The 16,002-nt window shown below is 46.0% G+C and overlaps 1 long non-coding RNA gene across 1 annotated transcript; it reads left to right on the forward strand.

Annotated features, from left to right (window-relative positions):
* The first annotated feature begins 8,337 nt into the window (after nucleotides 1-8,337).
* LOC311626328 lies at nucleotides 8,338-15,743 on the forward strand. Its single transcript, XR_014795669.1, has 3 exons — nucleotides 8,338-8,479; nucleotides 13,960-14,241; nucleotides 14,453-15,743. It is a non-coding gene; the product is annotated as an uncharacterized lncRNA (long non-coding RNA).
* The last annotated feature ends 259 nt before the right edge of the window (nucleotides 15,744-16,002 follow it).

The raw sequence follows: 16,002 nt of genomic DNA on the forward strand, positions 1-16,002 counted from the left end.
TTTCACGTGGTGAGATGGGAAGGCAGTGGGAGGTCAGGGGAGGGGTTGGGGTTGGGGATAGGGTGGCAGTTTGGCAATATATCCAATTTTACGCTGTGAGAGCAGATGAGAGGCCTTGTCGTTGAGTGTGGATGAAGGAGAAAAAGGGAGGCCGGAGAGGGCTCTGGTCTCAGTGACAGCGGGAGGGTCTAAGACGGAGCAGCTGTAGCAATAGGGACTACCAGGAGAGAAGATGTCACCGAGAGCAAGAAAAGAAACTCCTTCCAGAAAACAGTGCTCTGCTGTGTTGAAAGCTGCTGAGACCAGGGCAGGGAGTCTAGAGAGAATTCGTGTGGGGTTGGTGGGGGATTAGATGTTCTCAGTGGCCAGGAACTAAACCCTCTCTGGAGTCTGGAATTGCCTGCCTATAGGGACATCTTTTATCACCAGCTCTCAGGATGTCCAGAGTGTGGGCAGTGGGATTGATCAGTTATATCAGTGGTCACCAACCTTTCTGACCTCAGAAATCACCAGTGGTCCTCGAACCACAGGTTGGGGACCGCTGAGTTAGATGGTGGAATGGTGTCGTCAAAGATCCAGTTCCTTCCATCTCTCTTTGCCATTTTCAGGGTGGGCTCCATCCTCTGATGGTAACAAGATGGTCTCATGGCAATATTTACGGGAGAAGGAAGACCATTGTCTGTGGCTGCCTCAGGACCGAGAAAGCGTCTCCTAATGGCTCCAGCATGGCCCCCAGCACTCCATGCGCCAGGTTCAGCTCCCAGGCCTCCCTATGCCAACCACTGGCAAGAGGACAAGCCCATCTCCCTTCCGAGAATCAGTGGGCTCAGCTCTGGAGGATGTGGGCTTACTGTGTCGATTTGCATGTGCGTGACTTTTAATAAGCTGTGTGTAGCTCACCTGATGGTGTAAGCCTTTTTTCATACCAATGAACTCTCATGATATTTTCCAAAGAATGAAATCAGAACAACAGGAGTAAACTCTATAGCTTCTGTGAATGGGGAGCCCTTGAAATAATGGGACTTACATTTCCAGCCTAGTGTGGTCTGTGGGCCAAGAATACAGCCCTGATGTGACCATCAACTCAACTATTTCCGTGCGGCACTGCTTTCTGCTTCTCCTGATTTGCACATCAGTGGGCTGTGCCCAACACTCCAGCCCACACCGCATTCCCCACCCTCTTGATTTTCTGATGGACATCCTTAATCCCAGGGCCAGAGCTAATGCCATGACCTATGACAGTGTCTTGGAAAACCATGTAATGATTGAGTTTGTGTTTAGAGCTGTGTGAGAAGACTTCAAAAATGTCTCCATATTGCTGCTCTATGGTTCAGTGGGCAAAAGAGGGAAATGGCAATGGAGTGCGTGGCCCTTAGTTCTCACGATAAAGAGTTTGTTGGACTTCCCAACTCATCAAGGGGCTTGAGGCTACTCAGGATAAGACACAGCTTCAATAGAACAAAAAGTAAATATTAACATTTCCAGAAATAAAAACTTACACACATTTTATACTATTCAGACTAAAGTCCCCAAATTAGACTATATACTAACTACAGGCCTGGTGCACAAAAATTCATGCATTGGGGGGTGTCCCTCAGCCCTGCCTGCACACTCTCACAGTCCAGGAGTCCTCAGGGGATATCCTACTGGTGGCCCAGGGAGCAGGGCCTAAGCCACAGTCTGGCCTCCCTCTGTGGGAGGTTATTGGACCAATCAGGGGAAGGCACTGCCCCCATCACCCCACCGCTGCTGGCTGCTGTGGCTGCCTGCCCTCGGTCCTCACAGCTGCCACAGCTTTGTCTGGAAGGACGTTCAGCTGTCCAGTCTAATTAGCATATTATGCTTTTATTATTATAAATCATGTTATATTGTATTCTGTCCTTTCTATTGTATTCTATCCATCTTGGACTACATTCAGAAAACTGTCTCCTTCTGTGAGATTGCCCTGGGAAAGGCTCGAGCTGAGGACTGGGTCTGTTTAGCCTCACACTCTAACCCAGTGGCCCAGCAGCTTTGAGTTGTAACGCAAATGTCTGAAGGGAATTTAGAGAGTGTTCTATGACTCATGCAGGCATCGTCTTTCCTCAGGGGACCAGGCTGCAACATATCTGTCAGCTCAGATCCCTATCCTTATTTGAGTTTCAAAATAAAGACGCATTTGCACTTGAAGATGCTCACACGCAGCGAGTTCAGTGTGGAGTGAGGGCTCTGGGGGTTGGAAGTGCCTCCTCTGCCCGGGCCACGTGCTGGTTGGTCCCTGTAGCCTCCCACTGGACTTTCTCCTGCCTTTTAAGGAAGCAGCTGGGTGGTGGGGCACAGCAGCCCCAGTCCAGCTCGCACACATGGAACCATTCCCCTGCCATCGAGTGAACAGGCAGCCTCTGCCAGCGTGGCAGGGAGAAGGGCTAAAAATAGTGGGCAGACTTCTCCAGGCTCTGCCTTGGCCGCTGGTCTCCATCAGCTGAGAAAATATAGGAGCTGTCGGCCGGGTCTCCCTGGGACACTGTTCTTCCTGGGCAGAAGTTCTTACTCAAACCCCACCCCAAATTAATTTTTGGTTTTCAGAGAGGTGCTCCATTAGTTGGGTGCCTCCAGGCCACTCCCCATTGTTATGGCCTTAAAGGCAAAGCTCACGCTTCCTTAGGCTCCTGGGCCCCAGATCCCTACCTGCCTCAATATATTGATAGCTTTCTAAGAGGGCAGGATGGGACAGTGCCGAGGACATGGGATCCACAGCCAGATCAATCACCGTGGCAGCATCTCAGAGACCACCATGGGCTCAGTCCCTTGTGTGTGGAGCTCAGTGAGGAGGTTTGGCTTACGGGGGGACACAGATACAATGCCATCAAGGGCACACAGATTCACAGATGAGTAAGGCCAGAGGGGGCACTGCTGGGACTTGAGGTTTACAGGGGAAATGTCCATCTTATAGGCATTCAGGTCTGAAGATTTTAACATAACACACTAATGCAAATATGTGTCCTCTAGGCCCATCTGGCCTTTGGGCACCTCTGATTTAGAGGCACGGGGTTAAAATCCATGGTTGCGGTGTCTGGTCAGCTGTGTACAATTGTGCAAAACCTTGAAGCTTTAGCTTGAAAGCTTTATCTCCCCACACTCTCCGCCCCCCGCCCCCCCGCCACCCCACCCCTGACCACAGGAGTAGCAGATCTAAGTCTAGAGGTCTCACTGTGAACCCGGGCCTGACTGTGAGAGTTGCCGGTGCTGTCTGGAGACTCATTATGCTCACAGCACTGTTTTCATAAAGAACAAGCAGCACCTGGTGCAATGCAGCAAGTGTCCGGGGTGTGTTGGGCAGTCGGGGCCACAAGGGAAGAGGAAGCCGACCTAAAACGTGGGCCCAATGTCCACAACGTTGTCATCAATGCAGCCCCTGGAGGAAGATGCTTCTGGGCGTGAGGTCCAGAGCAGGTCCTCCTTCTCAAACTGGCCTTCAGCACATCTGTGCATCCCATAAGCCAAGCAGATCGCAGAACAACCATGCTAGACGGCGAGGACATACGTGAGTTTTAACATCTAAGACCAGCTGGTGTGTGTGTGAGTGCTTCCACCAGGGCGCCGCTCTGCCGGACTCTGCATGGACAACGACGGGATGATAGTCTTTGTCCAGCCTCGTACACAGGCATTGCTGTGCGGCAGGCTGAGCTCTGATAAAGGCACACACACTCCAAGAGGCCCTCTACAACCAGGCCCTGGGAAAGCCAGTAGGGATATCATAGCCCTTGCTCTTAATCAGCATTTAGAGGCAGATACACAGGCGAGTAAACACGAGGTAACATTTGTTTCTATGGAGGTGAGACTAAGAAGAGTGGGAGTTGAGGAGAGTATATTTGAATCACTCCGGGGTTCAGGGGAGACAGAGGGGGTCTTGAAAGAAGGGGTGTCCCTGCTCAGTGTGTACTGAGCATGGCAACTGCTTGACACTCTGGGGGAGGAAGTATTCAGGGAATGTGGACTTTGTCACTGTGGGCCCTTCCTGAGACGACGGAGACAAGGTTGATCTTGAAGAGCCCCACTCATCACGCAAAAGGGCTCATGTTTAAGACAACAAAGTCAGAGGATACTGAGTAAACATTCCATTTCTGTAAAGCAGGACAATCTACCCCACATTGACTGTTGGCATGAGCCGTTAGGCTTATGTAGATGGGAGCAGGGAGACAGAGAGGAGGCTATTAACAGTCTGGCAGGAGTAGGGAAAGCCCTGATCTGGGCTGGGCCACTGCAGTGGGAGGAGTGAGGGCTGGGAGCCACGAGGGACAGAGTGAGGGACTGGGGACTGGGCTGCTGAGGCTGGCGCATAGACCTACTCTGCTTCCACTTTTCCGCTATTGGAAAAAACACAGTGATAAGCAACCTCTTGTGCAGACGTTAACACAGTTTAAATGTTACCGTTGCACAAATGAGAAGAATAGGACATATGATAAAATTACACCGCTTCTGCTCTGCTGATGTGCGTCAGCAAATTGCCAACCAAAGAAGTCACACCAATTTACATTCCTACCAACATTCTTTAAAATGTCTCCTCTTTGAAATGTCTGCTAGGGATGTGCTCATTTATTACATTTTTGCTGCATACATGAATTACAGATATGAGAATTTATATAGCATTATTTTCAATTATTGAAATTGCCAGTGAAGTAAAAGTTTGAAGCAAACGGAATGTGTCCCAAACAGCTGTAAAAGTCTAACAGGAACACACACGCTGGCTTTTCCAGGCCAGAGGTTGCTCTCCAGGCCTGGCCCAGTGTGCTCCCCGCTCCCCACACGCTGACTCCAGCTCGCATTGCAGGAAGGTGGGCAGGGGCTCGGAGCAGTTTGTCACAGTTGCTAAATGAACAAACTCAACAGTCTGTCTTGCCAATGTGCTAGTTTTCTTTTGGACATACTTATTTTTCTATTTTATTTATTTTTAAAACATATTTTATTGATTTTTTTTACAGAGAGGAAGAGAGAGGGATAGAGAGTTAGAAATAACGATGAGAGAGAATCATCGATCAGCTGCCTCTTGAACACCCTCTACTGGGGATGTGTCCGCAACCACTGTACATACCCAAGACCGGAATCGAACCTGGGACCTTTCAGTCCACAGGCAATGCTTTATCCACTGAGCCAAACCAGTTTGGGCTTATTTTTCTATTTTAAAGATTTCTGCACTTATTGAATGACTTTCATAAACATTTAAAAAATACTTAACACTTTCTTTCTTTTAAAAATCCTCCTCGATAATATGTTTTTATTTATTTTTAAAAGAGAGGAAGGGAGAGAGAGAAACATTGATGTGAGAGTGACACATCATTGATTAGTTGCCTCCCAAATGTGCCCTGACTAGGAATCGAACTTGCAATCCTTTGGTGCATGGGAGAACTCTCCAACCAAGAGAACCACCCGGCCAGGGCAGCGTTTTTTCTTTTATTTATGTGGCTTTACATTGTGATGAACTCATATCTATTGTTGCTCTTCTCCTTACACACTTTCTCTCTGCTGCCACGCTCACAAATCCCCTGTCTCTTGCTACTGTTCAAAAACAGTGCAGTAGTTGCTGTTGGTACATCTGCTCCTGTCCAGGGCCTTTCTCTGATACCTACTGAGGTCCCACCTCCCTGTGTGAGAGGGCCTGTCTTACTCAAGAAGCCACAGCAGGGACAAAAGAGCAACAAAGCGCAAAAGGGTCAGCCAAGCACTTGAAGCAAAGTGAATTTTGATTGCTACATTAAGCTATTGGGGCGTATGTAGAGTGACTGACTCAGCGGTCTCAGGTCCTGGCTCAGACACCTCGGGTACCATAGCTGAAGCTGTGAGGCAGCTCCCCAAGGTCCTGTTGCAGGGAAACCCCAGGTGCTGTGAACTGAGGCTCAGGTGTCTCAGGAACTCAGGTCATCCGGGGTACCAAAGTCTCTGGGCCGACCGCAGCTCTCAATGGCCTGCTAAGGCTGAAAAACAGGGTCAGAAATAGACACAGGTCAGCAGAGCATCCGTCCCAGCCTCGGCCCTGCTGGCAGGATGCCCAGACCGAGATCACATCCTTGGCGGGGACATGGAAAGGTGCCATTGGTGCCACTGTATCTTTTGTTTCTTGATTCCCTCACCCCAGAACTTAGGTTTCTTTCCCTTTTATTAGGGGCCAGGAGTATCAACCATCACTGCCCGAATCTCCTAATTGGCCTCCGCGCCCACTTCCTCCCTCCTCTCCACTGTGCAGGCACAGAACGGTGAGGAATGAGTGCATACAGGCTTCTAGGTGCTGAAGGCCATAGGGACCTCTCTGGGGACACTTGGGCTGAGTGACAAAGTGCTTCTGAGGGCACACTCGCCTCAACGGCAAAGGCTTCCAAATCCTTCTTTGGTGAGGCAGGAAGCCAAGTATCTGATTTGACCCAAACTTGAGGGTCGTGCCTGGGCCCCTCACTAAGCCAGAGGTCAGAGGGGTTGTGTGGACCGTTACTTTATAAGTAAAGTGTTGGAGTTAGACCTGCCATCATATTGGACTACCGTCTCTTTGTCCTTTTAGCTGTGTTCCATCACCCTTGGTCTTCACATTACTTTTATTCTATCCTCTGAATCATTTCAAAGCATTACCTGGGCAGCCTCTTCACCCTTTCCGATGGTGTGTTGGTGGTTCATAACCTCGGTCCATGCTACTCCATTTTGCCTTTCTAAATTGCAACACTTTTTTAGGTTGTTTACTTCTTTTTATTTCTTTGAAAATTAACTTTGTAAACTTTAGGGCTTGTATCTTTAAATTTATTTGTACAAGCTATTTGCTTATTTTCTTTAAAGACTTTTTGGTTGATCATAAGACAGACACATGGAGGGGGCAGATGGAGACCAGCTGGGAGGCCGTGCTGCGGCTCTTTGATCCAGCATAGCGTCCTGCCGAAACTGTGGGTGTGAGAGAGCCTCAGGAGCCGTGACAAGCCTGGACTGGTGAATCACAGTAGTGTTCCCGTGATTCGGGAGCCCGTCCGCACCCTCTTGAGCACGTAAGTACTCTCCTTTGGAAACAGCTGTTGTCATACTAGTGGGTGACAGGTAGCCATGTCAGCCAGGGTACCAGTCTCCAACCAGATGTTCCCCAACCTGGGTGGAGAGGAGTGCGGATGAAGCCCTCAGGATTTCCCATGGTGCCTCCTGGATCACCGGGAGCAGGGATTGAGCACAGCTACATGGAGGCAGGACCCCCAAGGGCTCAGACTCCCCACTCATGGAGGAAAAGGCTCCTCCTTTGCTAGGAACCTTAACTAACTGAGTTCATCAATTGTAACAAACATATCACACTGATGCAATATGTTAACATAAGGGGATCTGAGTAAGGGAGACACATAGGAACTGTATTTTCTGGTCAGTTTTCTCATAAAACTAAAGCTGCCCTAAAATATAATGTCTAGCCCTCAATGGTTTGGCTCAGTGGATAGAGCATCAGCCAGCAGACTGAAAGGTCCCAGGTTTGATTCTGGTCAAGGGCACATGTCTGAGTTGCAGGATGTTTCTCTCTCTCTCTCTCTCTTTCTCTCTCTCTCTCTCTCTCTCTCTCTCTCTCTCTCTCTCTCTCTTTCTCTTTCTTTCTTTCTTCTTTTCTGAAATCAATAAAAAATATATTTAAAAAATAAAGTCTATTAATTAGAAAACCAAAAATCACATGACCATCTGCTTCAGCTACATTGTATAATCCCACTTAGCCTATTGTAGGAACTCAATAGCTCTTGGTTGATAAATGAACATATAATTCAATATAATAATAATAACACACAGTATTCACCGGGCAGATGTGAAGATGGTTATGGGAGCAGGATGAGCACTGAGCCCCTCTTTTCTCAATATGTCCTAGCTGTACTCACCTTGAGTCCTTCCTTAGTGGACCAGTTCTCACTCTTCCTGTGCCAGATTTGATCAGGGTAGGCAGCATGTCAGCATTCTTGATTGATCACCACAGGTTCCTGAATTATTCTTCTGACTGATGTCCAATTCCTGCTTCTCCAGCCTCTAGTGAGACCTAGGGGGTGACAGCACCTTCTTATTTTCCCGTCTGTCTGGTGCTGCCATCCACCTGATTCTAGAGCTTAACCCCAACCACCGTCTCCTGGCCCAGGTCCCAATTCCTGCCTGATTCCTGCTCTCTCAGGACAATGGGGGCCTTGGTTCCTCTGCTCCAGTCTTGTCTGCAGATTGCCTGAACCAGGTGGGTGAGAACACCAGCTCCACTTGTTCAGGAAGGAAGCCGATCCACTTCTGGACCAACCTGACAGCTCATCCTTGGGTGGTGTCATCTGCTTGGACACGTCTGAATACACTTCTCCCATTTGGACATTGGCATGGTCTTCTTGGCTGCCTCCAGCCATTCTCAGTGTGGCTAATATCCTAACCTCCAGTTGGCCTGGTGCCCGAGTCCTCTTGATAAAAACCAGAAAGCGAGACAACAATGGTGTGGATTCCGGTAGGCATTTTAAGGAACAGGGAAGAGGTGAGTTAGAGGTTGAAGGCAGCTGTTGTACTGGGAGGGGTGCAAGCTCAGAGCAGAAAGGCCAGGGCTTCAGAGCAGGACAGACTGAGTTTGAATCCCAAGGTTGGCTCTGAAGTTGTCTGTGGCCCCGAGGAAGCTTCCTAACCTCTCTAAGCTTCAGGCTTCCCAGCTGCAAAAGCTGTTCATTGGGCTACTATCTGTGGAATGTTCTTTGTATTGCACAGTTCAGTATAATTTTTACTTTAAATATTTTACTATTATAGAATACTATTTTCCCTCATTATCAATAACTAACGTATGTTAATTCATACCTTAGTTAAGAGTGAATGATCTCACTGCCCTCGACTTTTAAAAAAATTATTTTTTTATTTTTTAATTACAGTAGACAGTGAATATTGTATTAGTTTTAGGTGGACAACATAGTGATTAGACATTTATATAACTTATGAAGTGATTCTCTGGTAAGTTTAGTACCCCTGACACTATACATAGTTATTGAAATGCTATTTACTATATTCCCTGTATTGTATATCCCTATGATTGACTTTATAACTGGAAATCTGTATTTCTTAATCCCTTCCCCTTTTTCACTCATTCTGCCAACCACCCTTCCATCTGGCGACCATCAATTTGTTCCTGTATCTATGAATTTATTTTTGTCTTGTTTGTTTATTTTGTTTTATAGTTTCTACATGTAAGTGAAATCATATGGTATTTGTCTATCTCTGTCTGATTTATTTCATTTAGCATAATACCCTTCAGATCTACCCATGTTGTTGCAAATTACTTAAGTTTGTAATTTTGTTATTGCGAATACAGACATGCTCAGTTTATTTTGCAGTGCTTATACATCATATAAGGTTCTATTTTAACTAAAAGTCAATGTGCTTGGGATTATGATATAATGACTGAAAGCTCTGACAGCATGACAAATGGTGAGCTTGGGATCAAAGGCAATACTCACTCATCCGCAGAAGCTGGTCTTGTATGAATTATCTATGATTCATCTTAAGGAAAACATTTGTTGCTGTGTTAGTCATGGAAAGTACTGTGATCTAGCCTGGCTTTAGAGTTGGCAATTTCATATACATTATTTCACTTACCCCTCATAACAGTTCCATAAAGAAGTACAGTGGTGAAAAATATACAATGGTGGACAAGGTACAGTAGTGGACAAGGCACGACGGTGGAGAAGGTAGAATGGTTTTGAGAAGGTACAGCAGTGTTGAAAAGATAGAATGATGAAGAACGTAGAATGGTAGAGAAGGTACAATAGTGGACAAGGTACAATGGGGGAGAAGAAGGAATGGTGGAGAAGTACAGTAGTGTTGAGAAGGTACGATGGTGGAGAATGTAGAATGGTGGAGAAGTACAGCAGTGTTGAGAAGTATGATGATGGAGAAGGTATAATTTGGAGAAGGTACAGTAGAGTTGTGAGGGATAAGGTAAATTAAGCCAGGCTAGACCATAGTACTTTTCATGACTAACACAGCAACAAATGTTTTCCTTAATATGTTAGAGAAGACAGATGGTGGAGAAGTACAATGATGGTGGAATGATGAAGAAGGTACTATGAAGAAGAAGCTGGCATGGTAAAGAAGGTACAAAGAACTCATTTTACAGATGAGGAAATTAATTTTTGACACTTGGAGTGGCCAGGTCAAGGTCACAAATTTGATGAGTGAAGAATGCTGGTCTTTTGCCTATGATCTTTGCTTTACCACATTTCACACACCTCCAGTTAACTGCTCTGTGTGTTCAAATGAAAGGGGAGAAAACACATTCTCATCCTCCGTGTTTATAATCTCTTTGGCATTAACTACCAGGTATGACAGAACATACCTGAGAAGTGTCCTTTCAATGTAATGGGCTAATACCTTTCTTTGGATGAGCTATTCAAAAGATGTCAGAGCTATAACATAAATACAAATTGGGTTGTGAAGTATGAAAGTTGTTCTATTAAAATAAAGTGGCATTATCTTTCTCTTGGGAATAGTGCTATTCTATTTGTTTTTTTTGCTTATGAATTGTTCTTCGCTTCCAAACTTTCCCTAAGTAGTAAGTGCTTTTTGAAGAAAGTTATTGCATCTAGAACTTCCTTGAGGTTTGCAGCCAGATGTATGGCATTCCTGAGCTGGTTGATGATATGAAAGGTGTGCTTGAATGATGTCAAGATTACTTCAACTACACAGAGCTGGAGGGCATGTCTGTGGTTTTTATAGCAAATGTTCATTATCTCAGCTAAAGTGATGCCACAACCCAGAGAGACAGGAAGAGCTGACTGTGTTTATTTCATTGATAGCAGAGCTGGTTATATGACTGTGCTCGTTGATTCTATATGTTTCCATAATATTAAAGATTATAATTGTCATTTTGTGTAAGGTTGGCAATCATTCCTATCAGTGCATTTTACTTTGTGGAAGATTTTGGGGAAATAACTCCTCTAATACCAGCTGCCACTACCCACAGATCTCATTTCCTTCTTTCACAGAAGTTTAGCTGGGAATGGGTTGACACAGGGCACCATCTGTTCTTCATCAAGGCATTTGACAAGCTTCTCATGATCTGCTTGTGGACACGCTGGAGAAATATGAGGTGGAGGCTGGTAGAATGAGGTGAATTACTAACTGGCTGATGGTCCAGTGGAATTTTTGACTCAGTAACCCAAAGGTTTTTTTATCTTTCCATTATAGGGCTCTGACCCGATTCCATACTGGTCATGGACAGAAACATATAAGTCATCATTTTCATATTTATAAATGGCGTGAAACTGGAAGGGAGAGTGATCAGGTGTTGGTGGAAGGGGGCTGACTCTGTAAAAATACATTTTACTAGGCATAAATGTAAGGTCTTTTATTTAGGTCTGCTCACCCAAATCTCACAAATAAACCTCCCAATAATACCTCCCAATATAAGATAAAAAATAGTATTGTAGTGGTAGCATGTTGCAAATATCTTAATGCTTCTAATTCATGTTAGTATTAGTTAACTTTGAGTAAATACCATGATAGACCCACTGAACAGCTGGTTTGGCCTTACATGGCTTATAGAAATGTGGCATCTAAGTGGAGGTCTGATTATACCAACCTAAGGAATTGTTACTCTGTAAGGAGCCACTGGTGAACCGTAGTGTGTGCAGGGGAATGTGTCCTGGCCTTGCGGATGGCTGAAAGAACCAGAGCTCTCCCATGTGGCAATGAGAAGATGCGGGGTGAGAGGTCATTGGTCATTTCCTTCATAGATGTGAAAAGCTTTCCTGTCGAAGAAAGATTACTTGTGTTCTCTTTATCTCTAAGGCGTAAAGCCAGATGACTAGATGGCAGAAGATGAGATGTGTAGCACAGAGACCAACCAGTCATTTATCCCAGAATCTACAAGCACTTGGAAAGACTGCAGATGGGGGTTTGACTGCATGACTCCGATGCTCTGTGGGAGAGTTTACGCAGGAAAGGCTCCACAGCAGAGATGAGAGTGACCTGGGACTTTAAGGAATGAGGAGGCTTTGGATGCAGGATGCTCTAGTGTCTCAGGAAGTCACTCAAGGGTCAGAAGGAGCAGCGAGGAAACCAGATGAGAGGCTGGAGAATGGGATGGTTTTGAATATGAGTTTTGTAGTCAGACTCGTGTTTGAATCTAATTTCTTCCAGGTGCTAGCAATGCAACCTTGGTGTTGTAGATAGAATGAGGGCCTCCCAAGAGGCTCACGTACTAATCCCCAGAACCCATGAATATGTTACATTACATAACAAAGGGGCGTTAAGTTCACTAGATGGCACATAGGGAGATTATCTTGGATTATCTGGTTGGACACAATGCAATTACAAGGTTCCTTCAAAGTGGCAGAAGGAGACAAACGATTGAGTCAGTCAGTGAGGTATCATAATGGAAGCAAGGCCAGAGAGTGCTCTGATGCTGGCTTTGACAGTGGAGGATGTGGCCATGAGCCCAGGAATGCTGGCAGACTCTAGAGAAGGAAAGGGCAAGGGAACAGAATCTCTCCTGCGGCCCTCGGGAAGGGACTCAGCTCCTCCCACACCTTAATCTTCACTGAGAGACCATTTTGAACTTCTGACCTCCTGAGCTGTGAAATAATACATTTGTGTTGCTTGAAGCCACTATCTCTGTGGTACTTGTTACAGCATCAATTAATATTAATCTACTTGGGTTAGTGTGGCCTCTCTGAGTCAGTTTTTTCATGTATAAAGTGGAGATAGCAATATCTATTTCTAGAATTCTTGCAAGTGAAGTATCTAGTACCTCACATGACACATTAAGTGTGTTCAGTAAAAAGGCAGTCACCATCGATCATTGTTATGAAAAACAGGCTCTATGTGTGAGTTTGCCCCAATCATCACAAAATCCCATAATAGTCACCAGTGTCCTCCTCCTCCATCTTGTGGAACCTCTTAACACATGGTTTGTTTTACCTGCATCCAAAAAGTTCTTCACTGGGATACAGATCCACGACTATGGGATTCCCTCGCACCAGTTTCTGGGGAATGATGAAGTGATCCGGTTTGGGTCAAGTACTTACTTACCCACTCCTTATATGACCAAGTGCATGGATAGCAAGGGAGCACAATTTGCTATAATGTATTATGAAGTCCCAGGCTCAGGAGGCATGCCATCCGAGCCCCAGGGGATCACAGCAGCTGCCAGCTCTCATTCTGAGATGGAGAGACCTGGAGGACTATTACCGCACCTCTACCTGAGCCATCTCCCCTTGTTAGAATCTGATAACTAATTGCTGGTTTTTCTTAGTTATAAATATTTTGCTTATGAATAACAGAAATCACTAAGCAATAGAAGAATTTGTGATGATTCTTGAGTTGGCTTATGAAACTAGAGACTAGAGAGACTAAATACCATCTGGATATTGTCTGTATAAATAAATAGAAACTAATTTTCTGCTTTTATTCTATGTGTCCATCCTTCACCGTGATGTATGCACCCCACTTAACACAGAAAAAGTGGCACAAATTATATTAAAGAAACCAAACCAATGAAAGAGATATTTGCAGAGCAAGAGAGAGAGATGGAAGAAATAAAGATCCGGATAGAGACAACACCAAATATTGAGCCATACAGTTGAAGAAACCACATCAGGCACTTGGGATCGTGGGCTGTGGTGCCAGGTTGTCTGGGACCTGCCACAGGACTGCCACGTACCAGCGGCACGGGCAAGCTACTTACCGTTTCTGTGCCTCCGTCTCCTCGTCTGTAAAGTAAGGCCAATTGTGCCTATTGGGTAGGCTTCTTGAGAGAATTCAATGAGTTCAAGCATGACCTGGCACAAAGCTATGATTGTGTTAACGACCTCCACTTCCGAAAAGTTTATTTAAAGTATCAAATATCACATCTCCTCAGTACAGTATCTGTCCTTCCAGTTCTTTTTTTCTTTTACCACTTTTAGTATTATAAACTCTTAAGTTTTACCCAACTCTAATTTTTATGCAATTTGTTCTAACGCCTTCTCCAAGTGAATTCCCCTTCTGTTCACATCGCAACACTGAAAATTGAGAAAATTATCAACGGAGAAGATGGCAGCCAACTTGAAATGCTGGGGAAGGGAAACTTCTTCTAAAAAAGGAGCTGTGCTGAGTAAACAGCCCCCGAAGTGGTCCCGAGTGCGTTCCAGATGAGTAATGATTTATGAACAGGAAACCTGGGTCGGCCGGGCTTCAGTGAAACAGCGCGGTGGATGGAAACCAGATGTGGGCCCTTCAGCTCCGAGGCCGCAGAGCGAGCAGCACAAAGAGGCGGTAAGAGGAGGGAGGCGCTGGAGGGGGGAGACTGGAGGAGCACATGTGACCGAGCGGACACACAGAGAGAGGATGGGGTGGGAGGGAGAGCCAGCCAGGCAGGCACTAATGGAAATGAAACACCCTCCAGGGTCCACTCGTAAAACGTTGCATCAGCCAGGAGCCTGGAGCTCGATGAGAATATACATTGTGTTTTAACATTTGTTCCCAGGGAAACGAGCTGGAAAAGGTCAGATGTTTCTACTCACGTGGAAGACGGAGACCATATGTGTGCGGGCGCGTGTGAAGATACACCGTGTGCTTCAGAATGCACTGCAACGAAATCCCTCTTCCCTTCCCATGAAATCTCTGAAGGGGCCCATTTCCTGCAGTGGCGAGGAGACTGCCTTTCGGTGTGATCTGGCAAAGAGAAGAACTTCAGTGCGCCTTCTCCTCCGGGGCCCAGTGGTCTGAAGCAAAGGAAACCGGGCTCTGGAACAGGGGTCTCTGCTGTCGCCTGTGGGCCAGTCTTGGCCCAGAGACCGTTTACATGCAGTCCACCGGTTTTATATCTTTAAAGAGCTGTGGGGAAAAAGAAACGAAGATGATGAAACAGGATTGTGTGTAGCCTGCAAAGCCCCAACTAGTTACTACCTCATTCTCCGTAGGAAAGTTGACTAACCCTGGGTCTGGGTCTGGAATGTACCCCGTGGCAAGGAAAGCTAGCATGTGTCATTGGCCAGCGTGATAATGACGGCTGCAAACGAAACGGTTCTTAGAAATCCTTTTACAGACCCAGAGAGCGGGGTGGGTGAATGGTCATTTGCTCACCTCATGCTAAAGCACTGTGCTTTGTCCTCAAAACCAGGCAAGGCTGACAGGGAGCGCAGGCTCCTGGAGAGGCAGGATGGAGAGGTCCTCTCTGGGGTCGCAGGGAAAGCACACACTGTTCGGGTCTGTGCAGCGCTATGATGGCTCCAAGTGCAGAGCTGGCTCTCACCTCTCAAACCTCATAAATGGTAATGAAGATCGGGGCCTGAAAGTCATCAGGGAATGTGCCTTGGGCTTTGGACAGACCTGAAGAACAAGGCACACAAAGACAGGAAGTTACCTGATTATATGCTTGCTTAGACGCAAGTGATTCTGATCCAAATATGATGAGAATACTAGTGTAATAAACAAAAACAGTATTTATCTAATGGCAACTAGAATTGGTGGGTGTTTATCGTGTTAGACATTGAGCTAAGCACTTCCCCTGAATTATCACATTTAATTCTCACAATGACCTGGTGAGGCTGAGGGAACAGACTCAGAGGCCAAGTAGCATTTCCAAAGTCATCTCGCCATTCAGAGGCAGAGCCGTGGTCTCAGAGCAGATTCCTGCCCACTGTCTTGACTGCTTCTTAACGTAGAAAGGCTCAGTGTGAAGTGTTGGGGCATAAATGTGCAGGGCGCAAAGGAACTGAAAATAAATCTTTATGATCCATATGTTATCTCCCTTTTCGTTTAAAAAGCCACAATAATAAAACCCTAAGCATTGAGGTGTCCCATAATTTTATTCTAGCCCTAGCTGAAACTGCGTGCATGGCTCACACGTTAGTATGTTATTACCCGTGTAGACATAGATGAAACTGCCAATCTAGTGAGCTTTCTGGCATTTAAATGGTGGTTGGATGTCTAGATCCTATAATCCAGTGCCCTGTGTGTGGGCTTCTTTGCCTGTAAGATGAGACATGTATGATTTCCAAATTGAGGTCAAGGAACTTGGACATGCATTTCCTG

This window comes from Pipistrellus hanaki (genome assembly GCF_964339955.1).
Source record: "Pipistrellus hanaki genome assembly, chromosome: 8".
NCBI classification, from domain to species: Eukaryota; Metazoa; Chordata; class Mammalia; order Chiroptera; family Vespertilionidae; genus Pipistrellus; species Pipistrellus hanaki.